This window comes from Trachypithecus francoisi, unplaced genomic scaffold, assembly GCF_009764315.1.
Source record: "Trachypithecus francoisi isolate TF-2019V2 unplaced genomic scaffold, Tfra_2.0 Lachesis_group8, whole genome shotgun sequence".
Classification (NCBI taxonomy): Eukaryota; Metazoa; Chordata; class Mammalia; order Primates; family Cercopithecidae; genus Trachypithecus; species Trachypithecus francoisi.
Window position 1 is genome coordinate 88,613,060 of NW_022681473.1, and position 24,525 is coordinate 88,637,584.

Consider the following 24,525-nt stretch of genomic DNA (forward strand, 5'->3'; position numbering starts at 1 on the left):
GCTCCGCCTCCTGGGTTCACACCATTCTCCTGCCTCAGCCTCCCGAGTAGCTGGGACTACAGGCGCCCGCCACCTCACCCGGCTAGATTTTTGTATTTTTTAGTAGAGACGGGGTTTCACCGTGTTAGCCAGGATGGTCTCAATCTCCTGACCTCGTGATCCGCCCGTCTCGGCCTCCCAAAGTGCTGGGATTACAGGCTTGAGCCACCGCCCCTGGCCTAGAAAGTCCCCTCATTTTTAACTCTATAAGGAAAGTAGCTCTGAAATGACCAATCCACTTTTTGTCCTGTTTTTCCACTTTCTTCATCTTTTTCTTTACCTATAATGCCCACTTTCTCTGCTTAGTTTAACAGAGCACCTATTCTATTTTATAAAATGAGATGCTGCCCAATTCATGAATCACAAAAAAGTCAATGTTTTAAAATTTGTTAAAATTTTATCTTTTGCCATGAGTAAATTAATAAAATATATGTACAAATTCCACGAATAAAACATGCATGTAATATGAAATATAATAACAAGAAGATTTAATTTAGACTTTCTGTAAAAGTGACATTTAAGCTGCTATTCAATAGATGAACAGGATTTAGCCATGTGAAAGGCAAGGAGAAGAAAATAGAATGTTCTAAGATAGGAAAAATGAGATGCTTCTCAGTAGCTAAAAAGAGACCTTGTGGCTGGACCTGGGTGAGAAAGCTGCAGTGTAGTGGAAAGTGGGTGTGGAAAGATGAGCAACTATCACATCAGAGAGACTTCGTAGGTTACTATGATGACAGTGTTGAGGCTGATTTTCTTGAGACATTTCCATTGTCTTCAGAAATAGGAAATTTTGTTATTTTGGTATCTGTTAAACCACCTTGAAATCAATAGCCTTTGTTTTGAAAAATCTTTAAACAGTTAACATGTATAATTATACACTTCTGTTATTTATCTGACCTATTGATGAAGAACAAGAGGAAGACAACACCTGTGGTATACAGATGTATTTCTGACTGTAATAAGATGTTTAAGGCTTATAGTGAGAAGACTGGGTAATACTTTCACAGCTTCTCCAAATTTGAGATTAAAGTTGTAGGGATCATGGGATCTCTCTCTAAACAAAATAATACTCTTAGATAAATAGATTGTTCCATTCACAATGGGACTGATGACTTCTCGCACTTATATGGTTCAAAATGCACCCTCTTAAATTGGGTAAGTTGTATACCTAAGCTAGTTCTCATAACACAATAATCTTCATGAATAAATAAAATATTCTAAGAGTCTGTGTAATAGAACTTCTCACACTTCATATTATTATCCCTAAAGCCCAAAGTTCCACCATATTTAAAATGGTAATGCCAATAATAGCAATTAGACAGTACTTTAGAGAGCATCTTATGTAAGTATATTTTGGAGAATTCTTTCAACTTAACAGATTGGTTGTAAGGCAAAAAGAAGACTAGCACAACTGAAGGATAACCAAACATTATGGCAAAGGTCTTGAATTCTGATCTCCTTTCAGTTATTAAACAGTCTTGTAACTTGGATAAGTTACATAACTTCTCTTGGTCTTGACTACAGTATTATAAAATTAAAAAAAAAGAAAAAAGAAAAAAATAAAATTTAATGTTAGACTAAATGTAATGACTCTTATACATACCTACACAATGTATTCAGATAGTTTCTTAAAAATACCAGAATGAAATTGTAAAAAAAAAAAAAAATGGCCAGTTAAATCACTAATTTTGAAATTCAAACTCAATCAATTAGATGTGGTACTAGTCAAATGCATTTAATAGCTTAGTTTCTATTGTTCCAAATTAAAGTACATAGTCACATAGATGAAAATTTACCTAAATATGATCATAAAATTAAGCATACTATTAAGTGAATAGTTTTAAGAAAAATTTTGTATTATGAAATATAATGTATATTTTACTCAGTGATGGTTTCTACATTGAAAGTAATATTGCATTATAAATATTTTTTATATTCTTTGTGGGATTTATTCTCACACAATGTGATGTTTTTAATTGATCTAGGTATGTTTGGTAAAGTTATTTATTAAACATATTGAACATTTTTCATATTGAATATAAATGGCCAAAACAAAACTCTTCTTTGTCAAACTTAATAAAACAAATTGAGCCTCTATAAAAATCACCTGCACATATAACATCAAATCCTAACCACTTATGTGAAAATGAGCCAAGATTTAATTAAGGATATTATTCATTCAAACTGATCAACTTATTCATTTATATTTATTTTTGTGTGCTTTTTGGGAAACAAATGAAGCTTAGTCAGTATCTACATGTGATGTCTGAGTTGAATGTAGAATCCACTTAATTTATGTAAAGAAATTCAGCTTAAGAAGACCCGACAGCAACAGAGATCTAGTATACCAATTTGCAATATAAGGTATAAACAACGGTAGGATTGTATAACCTTAAATTAAACCATTAAAGTAAAAAAAAAAAAAAAAAGCTTTTTTGACATATGCTGAGAAGAGACCATTTGTTCATATTGTTTTATATTTTAAACTCAACTTTATTGAGGCTATAAGGATATTGATTACCTGGAAAAATAAATTTTGGAGACAAAGTATAAGTAAGCCTGTATTTTATTATGCTTCATACTCTACATACACTTTATCAATAATGAAAACAGAAATACTTAATGCAATTAACTAACTTATGCTGCAAAGTAACCATAATATGCACAGATGTTAAAATATCACCGTATACATTATGCTTTCAACCCCAAGTATCGGAAGATTTGTATTGTGTTGTCATATTCTCTCTCAGTGGACATATTCTAACATACTGCTAATATTTGAATGGGTTTATTAATCTCAATTTCAATAACCTCAGGAGAGAGGGAATCACTATGGTGGATGGGAGGCAGGACTAGATTGCAGCTCCCACTCAGACAAGACAGAGCAGCGTGTGGAGGCTTGCATCATGAACTTCTGCTCCAGAACAACTTCAGGAATACATTAGGAAAACCAAGAGAACCCACAGATCCTCTGAAGAAAGCGAATTGCTCCTGCAGGACTCAGGAGATACACCAAATACTGTGTATGCCCAACCTATGGAGGCAGGAAAGGGAACTCATCCACCCTGGAACACACACCCCCACTGGGGGACCTGAACACCTAGATTATGGGAGAAGATTCTGACCTTACCTGGAGCTAAGTCAGTTTAGAGAACAGAGTGAAATACAAGGGTAGAGGAAGCATTGGGAAAAGCCCTGCGGGTGTGCTGGGTCCCCTAGCAAGCCATTTCTGCCCTGCCTCACAGGGGTCCTTGGGGAGGACAGTCAGAGGCACTGAGAAAAGGCCACAGGGAGAAAGAAACCTCCAGCTGAACTTTGTTAACTATTTGAACTGGTTGAGAAGTCTCCTGGCCAGAACTCTGGGGACGGCCTGAATCTGGTATGTAGACTCCACAGGCGGCGGAAGAGTGAAAGTCCTAAGTGCTTTCGCAGCTGGGAGGAGGGTAGCCTGGCGCAAGTTCTCAGCCCTGCTCAGCCACTGTCTGGAAACAGACTTACTGCTGTCTTGGGGGACATGGTGGGAGTGAGACCAGCCCTTCAGATTGCATGGGAGCTGAGTGAGGCCTGTGACTGCCAGCTTTATCCCACTTCCCTGACAACCTGCATGACACAGCAAAGACAGTCATAATTCTCCTAGGAACATAACTCCATTGACCTGGGAACCTCATCCCCATCCCCCACAGCAGCCACAGCAAGATCCGCCCAAGGAGAGTCTGAGGTCAGTCATGCCTCGCCCTGCCCCTCTTGGTCCTTCCCTGTCCACTGTGGTAACTGAAGACAAAGGACATTTATTCTTGGGAGTCCTAGGGCCCTGCCCACTGCCTGGCCTTCCCCATACTGTCACAAATGATGCTGTCTTGAAAGCGCCACCTCCCTGCAGGAGGCCAACCAGCACAAAAATAGTGCATTAAGCCATCCAAGCCAAGGACCCTCGCAGAGTCCGTCTTACCCCCCTGCCGCCTCTACTGGAGCAGGTGCTGGTATCCATGGCTGAGAGACCCACAGATGATTTAAATTATAGGACTCTGTAGACAACCTCCAGTACCAGCCTGGAGCCTGGTAGACTTGCTGAGTAACTAAATCCAGAAGAGAGATAACAATCATTACATCTTGGCCCTCGGGAAGCCACATCCCTAGGAAAAGGGAGAGAGTACGATATCAAGGGAACACCCCATAAGACAAAAGAACCTGAACAACAGCCTTGAGACCTAGACCTTCCCTCTGACAGAGCCTACCTCTGGTGATATGACACAACAAGATTATTTAACACCCTCCCAAAATTACACTAGCTCACCAGCAATGGCTCCAAACCAAGAAGCAATCCCTGATTTACCTGAAAAGAATTCAGAAGGTTTGTCATTAAGGTAATCAGGGAGGCACCAGGGGAAGGCAAAGCCCAATCTAAGGAAATTGAAAAAAAAAAAAAAAAAAAAAAAAAAAAGATGTGGGAAGTGAAGGGAGAAACATTCAATGAAATATATAGCCTAAATAAAAAACAATCAAAGCTTCAGGGAAAAATGATCACACTTATAGAAATAAAAAATGCTCTGGAATGTCTCAGCAATGGAATCAAACCAGCAGAAGAAAGAACTTCAGAGATCAAAGACAAGGTCTTTGTATCAACCCAATCGAACAAAGGCAAAGAAAAAGAATAAGAAAATATGAATAAAGCGTCCAAAAACTCTGGGATCATGTTAAATGACCAAACCTCAGAATAATTGGTAGTCCTGAGGAAAAAGAGAAATCTAAAAATTTTGAAAACATATTTGGGGGAATAATTGAGGAAAACTCCCCTGGCCCAGCTAGAGACCTAGACATCCAAAAACCAGAAGTTCAAAAAACACCTGAGAAATTAATTGCAAAACAATCATCAACTGGACACACTGTCATCAGGTTATCTAAAGTTAAGATGAGGCTGGGTGCGGTGGCTCACGCCTGTAATCCCAGCACTTTGGGAGGCCTAGGCAGGCAGATCACGAGGTCAGGAGATTGAGACCATCCTGGCTAACACAGTGAAACCCCGTCTCCACTAAAAATACAAAAAATTAGCCAGGTGTGGTGGTGATCGCCTGTAGTGCCAGCTACTCAGGAGGCTGAGGCAGGAGAATGGCGTGAACCCGGGAGATGGAGCTTGCAGTGAGCAGAGATTGCACCACTGCACTCCAGCCTGAATGACAGAGAGAGACTCCATCTCAAAAAAAATAAAAAAATAAAGTTAAGATGAAGGAAGAAATTTTAAGAGCTGTGAGGCAAAAGCACTAGGCAACCTATAAGAGAAAACCTATCAGATTAACAGCAGATTTCTCAGCAGAAATTGTATAAGCTAGAAGGGATTGAGGCCCTATCTTCATTCTCCTCAAACAAAATAATTATCAGCCAAAAATTTTTTATCTAGCAAAACTAAACTTCATAAATGAACGAAAGATATAATCTTTTTCAGACAAACAAATGCTGAGAGAATTCGCCTCTACCAAGCCAGCACTATGAGAACTGCTAAAAGGAGCTCTAAATCTTGAAAGAAATCCTGGAAACACATCAAAATTGAATCTCTTTAAAGCATAAATCTCACAGGACCTATAAAATACAAATACAACTTAAAAACCTCAAAAAACAGAAAAACAAGGTATACAGGCAACAAATAGCATGATGAATGGAATGGTACCTCACATCTCAATACTAACGTTGAATGTAAGCGGGCTAAATGCTCCACTTAAAAGATACAGAATTGCAAAATGCATAAGAATTCACCAAACAACTATCTGCTGCCTTCAGGATACTCACCTAACACATAAGGACTCCTATAAACTTAAGGGAAAAGGGTGGAAAAAGACATTCCATGCAAATGGACACCAAAAGTGAGCAGAAGTAGCTGTTCTTATATTAGACAAAAGAAACATTAAAGCAACAGCAGTTAATAAAAATACAAAAAGGGACATTATATAATGATAAAAGGCCTTGTTCATCAGGAAAATATTACAATCCTAAATATATATGCACCTAACACTGGAGCTCCCACATTTATAAAACAATTACTAATAGACCTAAGAAATAAGATACACAGCAACACGATAATGGGGTGGACTTAAGTATTGCTTCCACTGAAGTACTAGACAGGTCATCAAGACAAAAAATCAACAAGGAAACAATGGATGTAAACTATACCCTGGAACAACTGGACTTAACAAATACATGCAGAACATTCCAACCAACAGCCGCAGAATATACATTCTACACAACAGTACATGGAACTTTCTCCAAGATAGACCATATGATAGGCTACAAAACGAGCCTTAATAAATTTAAGAAAATTAAAATTATATCAAGCACTCTCTCAGAGTAGAATAAAACACTATCAACTCCAAAAGGAACCTGCAAAACCATGCAAATACATGGGAAGTAAATAGCCTGCTCCTGAATGATCATTGGGTCAAAACTGAAATCAAGATGGAAATTTAAAAATTCTTTGAACTGAATGACGATAGTGACATAACTTATGAAAACCTCTGGGATAGAGCAAAGGCAGAGCTAAGATGAAGGTTCATAGCCTTAAATGCTTACATTAAAAAATCTGAAAAAGCACAAACAGGCAATCTAAGGTCACACCTCAAGGAATTAGAAAAACAAGAACAAACCAAACCTAAACCTAGCAGAAGAAAGGAAATAACGAAGTTGAGAGCAGAATTAAAAGAAATTGAAACAAACAAACACAAAATATAAATGAAACAAAAAGCTGATTCTTTGAAAAGATAAAATTGATAGATCATTAGCAGGATTAATTGGGGAAAAGAAGACAGAAAATCCAAATTAGCTCAATTAGAAATGAAACAAGAGATATTAAAACTGACACAGAAATACAAAAGATCATTTAAGGCTACTGTGAACACCTTTATGCACATAAACTAGAAAACCTAGAAGAGATGGATAAATTCCTGGGAAGATAAAACCATCCTAGTTTAAATCAGAAAGAACTAGATACCCTGAACAGACGAATAGCAAGCAGTGAGATTGAAATGATAATAAAAAAATTAACAACAAAAACAAGTCCAGGACCAGACGGATTCACAGCAGAACTCTACCAAACATTAAAAAAAAAAAAAAAAAATTGATACCAATCCTATTGACACTATTCCACAAGATAGAGAAAGAGGGAACTCTCCTTAAATCATTCTGTGAAGCCAGTATCACCTTAATATGAAAACCAGGAAAGGACATAACTGAAAAAGAACACTACAGACCAATGTTCCTGATGAACATAGATGTTAAAATCCTTAAAAAAAAATACTAGTTAACCAAATCTAACAACATATCAAAAAATCCATCATGATCAAGTGAGTTTTATACCAGAGATGCAGGGGTGGTTTCACATACACAAGTCAAAAAATGTGATACACCACATAAATAAAAACAAAAATCACATGATCATCTCAATAGATGCAGAAAAAGCATTCAACAAAATCCAACTTCACTTTATAATTAAAACTCTCAGCAAAATCGGCATACGAGGGACATAACTCAATGTAATAAAAGCCATCTGTGACAAATCCACAGCCAACATAATACTGAAGAGGGAAGAGTTGAAAGCATTCCCTCTGAGAACTGAAACAAGAAAAGGATACCCACTCTCACAACTCCTCTTCAGCATAGTACTGTAAGTCTTAGCCAGAGCAATCAGAAGAGAAAGAAATAAAGATAATTCAAACTGGTAAAGAAGAAGTCAAAATGTCACAGTTTGCTGACTATATGATTGTTTTCCTAGAAAACCTAAAGACTCCTCCAGAAAGCTCCTAGAACTGACAAAAGAATTCAGTAAAATTTCTGGATACAAAATTAACATACAGAAATTAGTAGCTCTGCTATACACCAAAGCGACCAAGCTGAGAATCAAATCAAGAACTCAATCCCTTTTACAATAGCTGCAAAAGAGTAGAATAAAATATTTAGGAATATACCTAACCAAAGAGGTGAAAGACCTCTACAAGGAAAACTATAAGACACTACTGAAATAAATCATAGATGACACAAATAAATGGAAACACATCCTGTGCTCATGGATGGGTAGAATTGATATTGTGAAAATGACCATACTGCCAAAAGCAATCTACAAATTCGATGCAGTTTCCACCAAAATACCACCATCATTCACAGAATTAGAAAAAAAAAAAAAATCCTAAAATTCATATGGGACAAAAAAAAACCTGCATAGCCAAAGCAAGACTAAGCAAAAAGAACAAATCTGGAGGCATCACATTACCAGATTTCAAACTATAGTATAAGGCCATAGTCACCAAATAGCATGGTACTAGTATAAAAACAGGGACAGAGATCAATGGAACAGAATAGCGAACCCAGAAATAAACCCAAATACTTACAGCCAACTGATCTTTGACAAAGCAAACAAAAACATAAAGTGGGGAAAATACACCATAAGCAACAAATGGTGCTGAAATAATTGGCAAGCCACATGTAGGAGAATGAAATTGGTTTCTCATCTCTCACTTTATACTAAATCAACTCAAGATGGATCAAGGACTTAAATCTAAGACCTGAAACTATAAAAATACTAGAAGATAACATTGAAAAAAGTCTTTCCAGACATTGGCTTAGGCAAAGATTTTATGATCAAAAACTCAAAAGCAAATGCAGTAAAAACAAAGATAAATAGCTTGGACTTAATTAAACTAAGAGAGCTTTTGCACATCAAAAGGAACAGTCAGCAGAATGAACAGACAACCCATAGAATGGGAGAAAATATTCACAATCTATACATCTGACAAAGGACTAATATCCAGAATCTATAATGAACTCAAATAAAGTATCAAGAAAATAAAAAGCCCATCAAAAAGTGGGTTAAGCACCAGAATAGAAAATTCTCAAAATAAGATATACAAATGGCCAACAAACATATGAAAAATCCTCAGCATCAGTAATGATCAGGGAAATGAAAATCAAAACCACAATACAATACCACCTTATTCCTGCAAGAATGTCCATAATCAAAAAATCAAAAAATAATAGTTGTTGGCATGGATGTGGTGAACAGGAAACACTTCTACACTGCTAATGGGAATGTAAACTAGTACAACCACTATGGAAAAGTGTGGAGATTCCTTAAAGAACTAAAATTAGGGCTGGGCGCGGTGGCTCACACCTGTAATCCCAGCACTTTGGGAGGCCGAGGCGGGTGGATCACGAGATCAGGAGATCTAGACCATCCTGGCTAACACAGTGAAACTCTGTCTCTACTAAAAATACAAAATATTAGCCAGGCATGGTGACAGGTACCTGTAATCCCAGCTACTCGGGAGGCTGAGGCAGGAGAATGGCGTGAACTGGGGAGGTGAAGCTGGCAGTGAGCTGAGATCACGCCATCTCAGTCCAGCCTGGGTGACAGAGCAAGACCCAGTCTCAAACAAAAAAAAAAAAAAAAAAGAAAAGAAAAGAAAAAAATCCTCAGTAGATTGCATCTTGATAGACTTACAAAAATATTATTACAAATTTTCACAAAAGGACCTTCTTGTTAGAGATGGGACCTGGCAGAGGGTTCCCTGGGCCTAGGTAAGGTTAGTGTTTTAAGCAGTATAAAAAACTGACTGGCAATATGTTCTGAAAATTTTTTAAGCGGGAAAACAAATATTCCTTCTAATCCTGAAGTGAAAAACTAGGACTCAGCTTCTGCCTTTACATATTTAGAGAGGTATATAAGGAGGCGGGTCTACAAAAGAACTAAGAAGTATCCTGTGATTCAGTTAGGATTTGAAGAGTGTGGCATTACTCAAGCCCAGACTAAAAATCTTTCAGTACATAGGCAGGGAGCATTAAAGTTGTTGAAAGTTGCTGTCAAGTCAACCAAGATAATAAATGAGAAAAGGGCTACTGACTTTAACAATATAAATTGTTGATGGTAACAGAGGAAAGAAAAACTGGAGTAAAAGGCTTGAAAAGGATTAATTAGAATAAGTTAAAGAAAGTAGGTAAGGAAAGAAAGTTAATAAAAGGACCATAGATTAGTCTTTCAAGATATTTTATAGTGTATTTCTGAAGAATTGTAGATAATTATTCGTCTCACTTATTATGACATTCCAAAGTCTTCTTTCCAAAGTCCTCTTTTAATATTTCTGAAAATAATTTATTTAGCTTTTCTTTTGGCTTTTGTGCTTTTGCTTTTATATCAAAGACCACTGGCAAATCCAGGGTCATGAATATTCACTGTTAGGTTTTCTTCCAAGAGTGTAATAGTTTTAGTTCTTATATTTAGGTCTAGGATGCATTTTGAGTTAATTTTTGTATATGATGTGAGGTGGGGATCCTCTACCACACTTTTCCATGTTGATGCTGATTTTCTCCAGAATCATTAGTTGAAAACACTATTCTTTCCCCTACTGAGTAGCCCTGGCATGCATGCCAATTATCAATTGACCATGAACATAATGGTTTACTTCTGAACTCAATTATATTCCATTGATCTGTATGTTTATATGTATACCAGTACCACTACTACAATATCTTTATTTGCATACTGTAGTTTTGTAGTAAATTTCAAAACAGAGATAAGAGTCCTATGACTTTCTTCTTTTTATTCAAGTTATCATTGGTCTGCATTTTCATATTTATTTAAGATTTAATTTGTCAATATTTATTTAAAAGGTGTGTTTTAGGGATCATATTGAAACTGTGGATTAATATGAAAAGTGTTCCCATATTAACAATATTGAGTGTTCTCTTAAATAATTTATGACTATAAAATACCTTACCACTTATTTAGGTCTTCTTTAATTGCTGTCAACTGTTATCTTGTTTCTGGGCACAAATCTTGCACTGTTTGGAGTCTGAGTTAGTCTAGGTCACTATAGCAGAGTATCATCAACTTAAACAATGGTGATTTATTTCTTGCATTTCTAGAGGCTGGGAAGTCAGAAATCAGAATATCAGCATAGTTGATTCTAGTGAGAGCCCTCTTTCTGGTTTGTGGAAGGCCATTTCTCATTGTAACCTCACATGGTGAAGAACAGAGTGAGAGATCCTGTGTCTCCTCTTTTTATGAAGGCGTTAATCCCATTTATGAGAGCTCAGTTCTCATAACTTCATTACCTCCCACAGGCCTTACCTCTTAAATCATCTTGTTGGGAATTTAGGGTTCAAAATATGAATTTTGGGGGATACATATATTATTGCAAGACCATTGTTTTATTAATTTCACTCATGTGTCATTTATTAGTGGCATATAGACAAAGAGTGGATTTCTGTATATTAATCTTGAATTCTACAACTTCACTGAATTCATTTATTTTCCAGGTTTGTGTGTGTGTGTGTGTGTGTGTGTGTGTGTGTTCCTTAGGATTTCCTATATGCAAAATAGCATATTCAAATAGAGATAGATTCATGTTCTTTATCATCATAAGTACCTTTTATTTTTTTCTTGCTTAATTACATTTTCTAGGTCCTGTAGTATGTTGAACAGAAGTAATAAAAACAGTAATCCTTGTGTTTTTCCTAATCTCAAAGGGAAAGCTTTCAGTGTTTCACCATCAAATGCAATGCTAGCTGCTAAATTCTATAAATATGCATATCAATTATGCTTTCGAAGAAGTTCATTTCTATTGCTTGTTAAGTGTTTTTAAACATTTAATTATGAGAGGGATATGAAATGTTATCAAATGTTTTTTTCTCTTCCAATCAACATGATAATGTAATTTTGTTCTTTTTTCTTTTTAATATTATGTATCGTGTATTGAATTGACTTTTATATGTTAAACTTATAAATCCTATATAAAGTAGGATTTATTCTGGGATAAATCCTACTTAGTTATGATGTGTAATGCTTTTTATTTATGCTACTAAGCTTTCACATTTATATTCAAAATGAATATTGGTCTTTAGTGATCATTTCTTATATATATTTTCCTGGTTATTGCATCAAAGTCTCAAAGAATGAAATGGGAAGTGCTCTCTTCTCTGCTATTTTTTGGAAGAATCTGTGAAGGACTGGTATCAATCTTTATCAACCTCTTTCTTCTATCTCATTTGTTTCTCTGAATCTATAGTATATCTCTGTCTGTTTTACAGTGCATGCAATTGGGCCATTTTTTTAAAATTCTATTCTGAAAATTTCTGGTTTTGATTGAAATATTTCACCAATATGTAATTATTCAGTAGTTGTTGTAATTACTTAATCAGTAGGATTTATATCTGACATTTTTGTACCTGTTTTACATATATCCTAATTATTTTGTGTTCCCATTTCTCCATTACTGCCTCCTTTTGCATTAAAAAGGGATTCTCTAGCATAGCATAGAATTTAATTCTTTTTTTCCATTACTATGTTTATGAGTTATTTTGCCACTGACTGCCTGTGGGACTACAATAAACATTTTAACATAAAGCACTTTGTCTACTTAATTTTTGTAATAATGCAAAAGAATAATCCATCCAATATAGATGTTTCTAGACCCTCTTTTGTGCTATTATTGTCATATAAGATTTTGAAACCCTCCTTCACTGGTTCTCTGTTCTGGGATTTCCCCTTTAATTGTTAGCTGGTCAGACAGTCTTGAACTCTGTTCATTTACTCCTCAAACAGGTAAGGACGAGGCTTTCTTTCTGAGCTCTATTTGAAATGCCACCATAAGAACTGGAGAGTGCTCTAAGGGATATTGTGTAAATGTGTGTCTTGGTACTCAGTCATAGTTGCTTCCTTTTTCAAAGGTCAAATATCCCCCCGTTTCTTTAATAATTTTTGTTTGTTTGTCTTACTTTCTCAAAAGGGAATCATTTTCTTTGGCAGAAGTGTTATTTCCATTATTATTATTTTACAGCCAGAATCCTAGAGAGAAGCTTTAAAATCATTTAATATATACTCAGTCTTACTCCATGCTCACCAAGCAACAATAAGAATATCACTACCATTAACACTGTAACATAAAATACTCTATTTAATTTCAATAACATAGAAAAAAAATATGCTACATTATGTCTCTTTTCCTAACCCCTTTCCCTCCTTTGTGCCATTATTGTCATACAAGATTTTGAAGCTCTCTTCTTTTTGGGAAGGAGATACTTAGATAAGAGAGAAAATATATGCTAATTAGGCTTGAAGATGACTAATGTCAGCCTGCCAAGTTTATCTATCATGACAAAGTAATAAGTGGTACTGTAGTTTTAGATAAAATTCTCAGGTACATTGACCTAAGCATGGTTCAACGTTTTCTGGTTTGATCAACTGTAAGACACTAGCTGAAGTCTCAAATTTGTTCACCATTATTTAGACTTTGATGAATTATCTGATGTAATGTCATATTACAGTAATTTCTGAGAAACTCATGGTGACCTGCTGTGGTGACAGCCTATGATTAATATATAGTCTGTTTTGAATTTAAAATTCCTACCAGGCAATCTTCTGTACCTTCACAGAAACTCTCAAACTTGTGCTTGTTATTATGAATTTAGTCTTGATATACTTAAGCCTCTACCAAATCCAAATCAACAGAGAATAATTGGTAGCCATAGAAATGGTGCTTAGTTTTCTACTGTTACTTTATGAGACACTCGTCTGGTATTGTTGGAAGTAATCTTTCCACTCTCACACAATTAGTTTCTAGCCTCACTTTTCATTCCATTTAGAAACTAGTGACTTGTAGGAGTAAGGTGCCCATGATGCCTACTCCCAAAGATGTAGCTTGGGTTAATGAACTAAACACTGGATGTAAATCAGGGAACATAGAGTTCAAGTCTTTCAGTCTACTTAATAATATATGACTTCCTTGTTCTCTTGTTTCTTCTGTAAAATATAAGAAGGCTGAATTTGATTCTATTGAATTTCCTGTCAATTTTAATACTCAGTATTTTCATCAGTACTCATAACCAATCCAATCAAATAATTTGCAAGTTTGCCTAAGTTTCCTGATGTTTCCTTGAAGGGAATTCCTTTCTTCAGTGTTATATGAATAGATATATACCTTCAGTAAAATCTAAGGCTTTGACTTTTTCCTACAAATTGCAAGGTAAAAATAAATATGAGGAATAGCATTTTGAGATGCTGGAACACACTTTTATTTTTTCATGCTTAAGAACAGTCATTATCTTACAGAATTATTATAGTTATAATATTATTTATAATATATGGGCCAGCCACAGTGACTCATGCCTGAAATACCAGCACTTTGAGAGGTTGAGGCAGGTGAATCTCTTTAGTCTAGAGTTCAAGACCAGCCTGGGCAACATGGAAAAACAAAAAATACAAAAACTAGCTGGGTGAGGTGGCACACACCTATAGTTACAGCTACTGGGCAGGGGTGCTGAGGCAGGAGGATCACTTGAACCTGTGAGATGGAGGTTGCAGTGAGCCAAGATCATGTCCCTGTACTCCAGCCTGGGTGACAGAACAAGACCTTGTCTTATATAAAATTAAATTTTACATATATGTGTGTGTGTGTGTGTATGGACATATGATATGTCACGTTCCTTTGTTTTAATCAAATTACATTCTCCTCCAAACTTGATTCACTCCTCCACAACCACATCAGAGTATCTCAGATTTTTGTGTTCTAAATGTTTCTCATGACTATCTTCTGTTTTCTGGGTAGCTTCAGAGCTTCCCTTCCAGGACTCTGTTTATCTGACCCTGATTTAGCACTCCATGAAAATTTCCCCACCAAGAGATCTCATCACAAAATACTTCTGACCAGCATCTCTTCCCTAAACTTCTCTTTAGTGTCAGGGTAAGTTAAACTCACCCCCAGCTCCAGCAACGTTTACTTTACTTACTCAAAGTATCTCCCACTATTTCTTCCTTCTACCACATACTTAAAGTGAAAATTTAGAATAATTCTCCTCAATGGAATTTTGGGAAAAGTAAATGCTGACCTCTAATTCTTGTGACAGAGTACTTTTCCCTAAATAATTTATCATGTTACACTTGAAAATAATTATATTCTTCTTTTTAAAATTTGCACAGGGCAGGAGTAGAAATTTAATTTTAAGTCTTTCCTCTCATCTACATTTGAAGGGCATATACTGTATAGTCTAAATCAACTCTTATGAATAAATCTCTACTATCTCAGTAGTTTGCCTCTCTACCATATACTGTGTTAATTTACCTGCCATAATATGTGATGTTGCATTATTTGCACAATTGGCAGAACTTCTTTTTGCCTGGAGATTAACTGATTATTCATCATACTCTAGAATCTAGCCTACCTCCTGGCCCAGTGGAATTATTCATTAATATTTGTTGAAGAACTTTTTCACTACCAACACAGTCATTCAGTTCATTACTTAATGGAAGAGGATTACGGAGGAAGTAGTGGGAGGACAGCTTTTTAAGAAGACTAATCTGCTTCTCTTTGCAGTGATTTTCAGGCCTTCATCTTAATCTCCACTTCATATCCCAGTATCTCAGAATTTTCTTCCCCAAACTATGGTATGCAAGAGAGGAGAAAATAGCAACTCTTCATTTCCTCAGCAATAGGAGAAGAGAGCTCTAAGGATATAAAAAGAAGATGAAAGCTCTTCACTGAAAATATGATAAGATTAGTACACAACATTATTTCACAGGGTACTCATGAGTTGTCTTGAGACTAACCAGGAATTTTTATAATAAATTTTATTTCTTTTTTAAATAAATGTTACATTTGCCTACAGAACAGAATGCAGTTATATTTTAGTGTTCACCTTTGTGTGTGTGTGTGTGTGTGTGTGTGTGTGTGTGTGTCAGTGCAACCATGGCTCTGGGACATTTTAGATTAGAAGTAGAAATGATAATTAACATTTTCTAAATTATGATTATCCTCAACATGGCATGATTGTCAATACACTGTGGTAGAGGGTGATGTGTAATGTGCAGATGGATAGAAACTAGTCAAAAGTAATAGATCTCTGCAAGATGACAGTTTAATGTAGTACTCTGTAATAGCAACGTTCAGTACATACATAAAGAATAGTTAGGCATATACAAGAACTATCAAGACATTTGATACAAGAAGTATCAAAAGTCTAGACATGTGTAGTTATAAGGCAGGTGAACTGCAGAGATAGACCAGCAGATTTTCCTTTTAAAATGTTAGCCAACTTTTGTGTTTTTATTTTAAATTAGATTTCATACAGGTTTAAAACAGATGTTAAGCATGATGAAAACTCAGTACCCTCCTGCTCCTTATTATAAATGGAATAACACACTAAGGTATTTTGTAGATACAATTATTCTTATAGGGTTGCAATAATATCAGTCCAAATTATGTGCAGTACATAAAAATGATTGTTGTTTAACTTGCATTAATTATTTGCATTCACTTCAGTTTGTCACATATGAATTTATCACATAGAGATAAATAAGAAATCAATACATAATGACCTAGAGTAGATAATTTTCAATCTCACTTTTTCGTGAAAGGAAAGTTCATATGGAATGTCTACCTAGAAAAACCAAGCACAGGCTTGGGATAGCTGTCTTCTTCCCTATTTCATCATCTTCTCTATATCAATCTTTTGTACCTTTAACCCTGGCTTGGCATGACGCTGCTATTTTTCATTTTGTGTCAAACTCTTCTGTTCCTGGGATGTAAATCACTATGGGTAACTGAACTCTTAAAGAACTGAATTACTCCTATCTTCATCAGTTTATCAGATACTGGGGCTGGCAATTAGCAGTAACAAATACAATTATATGCTCACTTAAAAAAATTGTTAATCCTTTGTATTTAAACTTAGATTTTCAAGCCTCTTTTTTCTTTTTTTTTTTTCTGCTTCTGTTCTTTTGAACAATCATCTGTATGTAAAACTCAATGTGTATGATTTGTATGTGTGTATGTTTGTATGTTTGTGTGCGTGTGTGCATCTGGGTAAATCAGAGCACAAGGTGGAACTGCATTATTCACTTAGATTTATTCCTTGGAATGATCCTGGCAGAAATCTCTTAAATGTGTAGGAAAAGTCACTACAGGTAAACTTTAATATTATGAACCATAGGCACTCATCGATAATGTATTATTTCCTTTCCTTTTTAAGGACTCGGCTATTTCTTTCCCACTGTATGAGCTCAAAATTTGTTTGTTGAGGTGAAAACATATACCCTGGAAACAGAATATCACAATTTTTAGAAGCATCTAAGTACATTTTATTTTATCTAATTTTATTCAACAGATGTTTTGATAGGTTAATTAACTAGTTGCTTTCTGAAAACTAGCAACGTAAGAACTGAGAAATCAGATTGTTTATTTGAGCTGATAACTAACAGATTTTCTGGAAACTACTCTCAGGCAGTTTCTGAGAACCTTTCTTCAAAGCCTTGATAGAAGGCAGCTGGCCTTTGAAAACGCACTATCTGAAGCATGCTGTAAACTCACAGGCACCTGTAGGCACAGATGATCCTTCTATAACGTGAATTACTGGGGACAGACATTCTTGCATTTTTTAGTTCTGAGATTTACAAGAAAGGAAGGTCCCTTTGAGCAGGAGCACACAAGGTCAGTATTGCCTTCAAGTCCTTTATTTTAGGGACTGTGCCACTGGTGTGAAAGTATTTAAGTGGGGAAAGTGCTTCTAAAAAGAGGAAGAGTTTTTGATAGCCTAACAGCCTTAGCTTTTGCTCTATATATGTTTTTGTATGATAGGTTCTCACTAAAAAAAAAAAAAAAAAAAAAAAAAAATTACTTAAAATTGCTGTATTTTACTCAGAGTTCACATATCTGCGATTTTTTATCTAACAGAACTCAGAGCTAGATGCTTGGGGAAATGTCTTCAGCAAATTCATACGAATAAGAAAAACTGGGTTTTGACAGATTTACTGACAGAATATAAAAAGGGATCTGAAGGAGGCAACAATTTTGACAGATTTTGATGGGGGGTTGAGGGGGCCAAAATTTTGAAAGTTTTGTGAAAAGTCAAATTTTTACCTCCTCGTCATTACGACAACCACTGAGCTAGTATTAAATAACAGTGGGGTGTAATCCATGATACTAGTATATTTCAGGGCAATAATAGAATGTGTTTAAAAAACAAGGTTCCCACGCTGAGAGTATATAAAAAGCACAGACAAACGAAGTTTCAAACATGCATCATAATGTACAATTGTTTTCATGAATATTTGATGGATTTATTTTTAAAGAAAATAATGGTACTTGATTGTTGAAAAAATTAAAGCAGTAAAATTTCAAGATATATACTTCCCACCTCTCAGTCAGCTAAAGAACTAAATGTTCATTTGTACATGTAATATTCCAGATTTTGTTCTTAACCATATTAATATATTTCAGACAATATGATAGATTGGATCTTGTATTGCATGTTCACTGGATAAAATACTGTTTTCTACAATGTTGCCACCTTTTTTGGTTTGCCACATTTTATCTTTTTCACTCCCAATCTCAGCCTTTTAAATTAATAGGTATTAAGAGTCAAGTATAATGTCATGCTCTACAATTTATATCATAAATATACAATTCTAGTCATGTATATGCACAGATAAATTTGTATCAAGTTACTTATAAAGGTCTATTCTACTGTTTAGGTTCCCAGCAACTCCCTTTTCATGTTTCACTATAAACTATTGACAGAGACAGGAGACAACCAAATGCTGCCCGGGTGATTGTGCACAGGAGGCTTGCCTAAACATGCCCATGGTGAAAAATTCTGTAGTTTAACACATGCGAGTAAGGGAAATAAATCAATGTGGAGTGGCTCAAACTAAGGACCCACCTGCTCACTGGGAGAATGGGATAGAACCACCAGGGATTTGTGCCTTAAGCAGTGGGGAGGAGCCTGGCTTCTTCAGCTCGTGTGTGACAGCCTGGTATTCAATCTGTGAAGTGGGAGCCTGTCAGCACGTGCCCTCTTTTTTTGCCGAGAGCTCTCTTTTAATAAATTCTGCTTTCCTCACCTTTCAAAGTGTCCACGTGACTAATTTTTCCTGGTCATGAGACAAGAACCCAGATTTTAGCTGAGCTAAGGAGCGAAACATCCTGCATCATAATGAATATCCTCCTGGAGCAAAAGAGAAAAGGATAATTCTCTTTATTAGATGTATCCTATTCCACAGTATATGTGTAATAAAATTTGTTAAGATGGTTATTAAACTCAATTATTATTATTCTTTCATTGCCACTGCAAACTTAATACATATTGCCTTACATACTGATGCTTTTAATTCTATAGGATAGATTTTTGAAGGGTAGGATTGCTATGATATAATTACATAATACATTTTCATACTACATTCCCCAAACTATATATAGTCATTAATCTCCTAGAAGAATATATTAGTTCTGACTCACATTCTTGCCAGACCTTGATGTGGTTGTGTATAAATTTCGCTCTCAAATGTGAAAATACATCTTCTTATTCATCCTTATTCAGTGTCAATACATGTCCAATTAAGAAAAATCATTAGTAAGCATAAAAATATTGTTTGGTATTGGTTACATTAAACCACATAAGCTTGATTTAAAAATTAATTTGCTTCCTGTAGAAAACTTTATAGTATCTTTTGAAAAAGAAATGTACAAAGGTAAAACTAAGAAGAATAAACAGTTTTACTATGAAATACTGAGGCTGATTTGTAAAATATATCATTTATGCTTATTGAAATAATGCCCATTTCTTCTTTGAAAACTGTTCTAAGAAATTATTAGTACCAGAAAGATTTTCAAGTTAATACTTCTGTTAATTTGATCATTTCAAACTTTTCATTAGTCCTCATATAAACATCTTCACATCACTTTAATTATTCTAAAAATTACTTATAAATGCTTTTACTAAATTATCCTATAGCAAGAGACTCCTAAATGGGGTGACTAAACTCTTTATTTGGAGGATCATATCAAAAAGAGTTTCTCTAGTGTTTAGACTGCATTTTCCGTTCCTCACCATGCTAGTCTCATTATAAATGCACATAATTCATCAACTTTTTTAATAGCAACATTTAGACCTAACATGGTTTGGTGCAGACAATGCTTGGTGTTCACACCACATTTGGGGGGCATAGAGAATACATTCGCAGTCCTCTCTTGCAATAATATGTGGAGCAAGTGAAGTAATATTGTATTGACGACTAGAAGGTGGACAGAAGCCATGAAACTAAGGCAAGCCACTTCAAGGCTTGGCTACTTAAACACCTCACAACCATCCAGCTTCCTTTCTCTTCTGTGGCCACCTTGAAGCCCTGTATTCCAGATGGCATAGGTATAAGAAGGAAGGGCACTCTGAGGTACGTGGCGGACAGGTGTATGTGAGAGGTACATTTTTAGTGTGCTAATCTTTTAAGAATTGGGGTTTTATATGTTACTTCAGTACAATCTATTTTGACTAAGACATATGGTTTGGAATATCTTTGAGAGTCTGACTTATTTTTGTCTCAAAACTCATGTTTTTAACTCCTCAGCCTACATCACCAGGACTTGAAGGACAGCAGCACATCTTCAGTGAGTACCTACTATGAGGTAATCACAACCTCACACTTTGCTTCTCATGATAAGTTGCCATCATTTATTACTACTTATAGTGTTTTGAATATCCATTTTTGTTCTATTTTTTCTACACTGTTCTCTATCTAGAACATTCGTATTGCCTTTCACTTCTTCTATATCATTTATTCTTTTGCTGCTATTACTTTTATTTATTATATACTGAGATGGGATTGGGATAAAATAATAACCAAACCTAATAAAGCAGTAATAACCAAACATAATAAAAATAAAATATAACAAAACTGTTTTCCTGAGAATCTTATTGTAATGCTATAGGAAAAGTTCAGTACTTGTTTGGGGGCATTATGAAAAACTCCGTAATAGTACTCTTTACATCTCATTTAATTATCTGGGTTTCCATGAGAGCAGTGACCATGTCAATCTTGTGTATGCCCGTGGAAAATACTTGGCAAAAAAATAGACTTTCCATAAAAATGAGTTGATTCATAAATTACTTTTTATTTGCAAAATATGAAACCTCAGCACGTAGTTGTTTTTGAGTAGTTTGCTTCTGTAAAATGATTCCATTGATATATCACTTCACAGAGAACAGTAGTAAGAAATAAACTGATGAACTGGGAACTATTTGTTTCTTTACAAACTGACAGAGTTCTGCTTTTATATTTTTCTTTAATACCTAAAATTATGTTTACAGTGATAAATGTTTACTCACTATAATAATTTTTCAAGAAATATTTTATTCAAAAATCTGAAAATTCATTTTATACTCATAAATTCTGTCTCCATAATTTAAAATAACTAATTGGAAAGTACTGAGTGAATCATTAACTTTTCGGTACAGCGTCAAAAAAGTTCTGATTTTCTTCATAATGCACGCTCTACATAAACCATATGTGTATTAAAAGTTGGTAAAAATTTGTTTTTCTGAAAAAAATTGTCAAGGATATCTATAAAATGTTGTTTGATTAAAGCAAAAACCTCTAAATTCTTATAATCAAGACCCCTGTAGAAAATAAGGACAAAGGAAAACACACACGATACACACAACACATGGTCACACACACACTCTCATCTACCATTTAATGGTTTACAATATCTGTTAGCAAGGCTCCAGAGGATAGAGGACTAGCTCAGAATAATTAGGGCTTCAAAGTCCTTATCTAGGTTTTTCAGCCCATTCAGAGTAAATGTCCTTGTCAGATAATTCTGTCTATGACAAACTAGTCAGAGACTAGAAAAGGGCTGCCTTTAACAACGACAGCAACAACAACAAAAAAAGCCAACTATGTATAGTACAGCTAAATGGAAAAGCAAGCACGCTTTTCCAAGTGTGTATCTGTCACAAAATATCTTTTCTGAGACTTCTCCTAAATGCTAAGAACACAGTTGCCCTTGTACCTGACTGCTCTGCCCTGCCTGACAATTTATTGGACTACTAGTTTCATAAGGATGCTAACTGGGCCCTTCCTCTGTTATTCGGATTCATTAAGAACAACTGACACTTGAGTCTGCAATTGACTTACTTCTTAGACTTCAATGGTTTTTTTTTTTTTCCCACATGAATATATTATAGTTTATTTAACATGTTTTCATTGACAGAAAATGTGAGGTAAAAGACCACTAAAGGCACTACCTTATTTACTGTATTCATCAAGTTTATCTCTAGGGCAAATTATTTTACCTCCTGAGGGCACACATCTGACAACAGGCAGCACCATGTTTGTGTTCTGATTTGCTAGAAATACACTGATGTTTAATGATGTCTGTGTTGCCACAAAAGGCATTTCCATAGTCACTGCACGAGTAGGGTTTTCATTCTGCATAAGTTCACTTGTAAGGAAGGAGCTGTGACTCTCCATTACAGGAATTTTAAACTTGACTGATTCTGCCCATTTCTCTTGTGTGCATCTTCTTATGTTTGACAAGGTTTGATGAGTAGAAGAAGGCTTTCTCACAATCACTGCATCCATAGGGTCTCTCTCCTGTATGTATTGTTTGATGTACATTGAGTACTTGGTGGTGAAGCCTTTTCCATATTCGTTGCACTCATAAGGTTTCTCTCCTGTGTGAATTATCAGTGGATAATGAGACTGTATTTGTGTGAATAGGACTTTCCACACTCAGTCCATGCAAAGGGAATCTTTCCCGTATGACATCTCTCATGTTCTATGAGCCATATTTTCTAGGTGAAGGCTTTACCACATTCATTGCATTCATCGGATTTTCTCCTGTATGAGTTCGGTGGTATATAATAAGAGTGTACTCTGTGGTGAAACCTTTACCACATTAACTGCATATATAAGATTGCTCTCCTGTGTGAGTTCACTGATGTATAATGAGAGTGCATTTGACAGTGAAGCCTTTTCCACATTTGCTGCATATACAAGATTTTTCTCCTGTATGCTGATGTACAATGAGATTGCTCTTCACGGTAAAGTCTTTTCCACATTCACTGTATATATGGGGTCTCTCTCCAGTATGGGTTTGCTGATGTACAACAAGGTAGTGCTTCATGGTGAAGCCTTTTCTACATTCACTGCATATATAGGGTTTCTCCTCTGTATGAATTCACCCATATACAATGAGATTGATCTTCACAGTGAAACCTTTTCCACATTCATTGCACACATAAGGTTTCTTTCCACTACAAGTTTGCCAATGAGCAATTAGATAGCACCTCATTGTAAAGGCCTTTCCACACTCACTGCACATATAGGATTTTTCTTCTGTGTAAGTTTATTGATGTGCAATGAGAATACACTTCACAGCAGAGCCTTTTCTATATTCATTGGGTATACAAATTTTGTCTCTTGTATTAGTTTTCAGAAGCTTAGTGAACAGGACACTTCTGGACAATTTCTCACATTGACCACTTCCAGGATTCTCTTCTATATGAATGTTCTCTTAGTAAATGAGCTGAGACTTCAGAGGAAGGTTTGCTCACATTCAATGAATGCATGGAGTTTCTCAATTTTCTGAGTCCTCTGATGCTTAAAGACTTGGAATTTAGAATGGATCCATTTTGCATTTTCAGAAAATCTAGTTTTGGTATCTGTACGTTCATACTTACCATGTAGAAGGATTTTCTCACCTCCAATAAACTCAAGGTTATTTATTCCATATTTTCTGGTTGATTAAACTTAATCTTGATTTCAATTTTTTTCTGCACATGTCAAATGTATTACGATTTTGCGCTAGAGGAAAATGTGTCTTGCTGAGATGTACAATATTTCTAAATGCATTCTTTCCACTGCATTGCTTCACGCTCTTCAGAAATCATTGGTTTGGAGAGCGCTCTTGCAGATGACTGTCAACTTTCCTGATTCCTGGACAATTTTTATTTTGGATTTTAGCATCTGTTATCCATGGTTCTCGTCCATGTGCCAACCTGGAGAGTGCATCTGATTTGCTAGTTTGATACCCCAGTGATACTAAGTGGTTATAGTTCTCCACCATCACATCCTGGTACAGGTCCCTCTGAGCAGTGTTCAGGAGCTGCCACTCCTCCCAGATGAATTCCACAGCCACATCCTCCAGGGTCAGTTATTCCTGGGTCTTGATCATTTTCTTCTCCAGGGTCAGTTATTCCTGGGTCTTGATCATTTTCTTCTGTGCTCAGAAAATAGTGGATAACATGGAGGATACATCTTTGTCTCTTCTGCATTTGCCATGAAGTTTTCCTAGTCAGAAATATTAGTGTCCAGGTAAAGTTGTCCCCAGAAATGATGATATCCAAGGCCAGCAACCTCCTTCTTCTTCCTTCATTCCTTCACTTGAGTTCTCTTGCTTCTGGGAGCCAGGAATTGAGGGCTGTGCTGGAACCTCTCCAAACACTCCTGGCAGCGACAAAACGCCGCATCCATGTATGAAACCGCTTCCTATTCAGACGCGCTCCTGCGCGGCCTACAGAACGCTGAGCGGCGACGACGATGGAGTGATGGAGTCAGGCGAGGGCCATGGAGCTCGCCAGGGATCGACTGCGGTCGCTGCTCTGCGAGGTCACACGGCTGCGTCCACCGCAGCGTTTCTGACAGAAGCTGCCATAATGGCTGTGGAAATCACTCTTGACCAC

The 24,525-nt window shown here is 35.9% G+C and overlaps 1 pseudogene; it reads right to left on the reverse strand.

The window, feature by feature from the left end:
* Positions 1 to 22,280: 22,280 nt before the first annotated feature.
* Positions 22,281 to 24,017, reverse strand: LOC117079917 (annotated as a pseudogene).
* Positions 24,018 to 24,525: the final 508 nt, after the last annotated feature.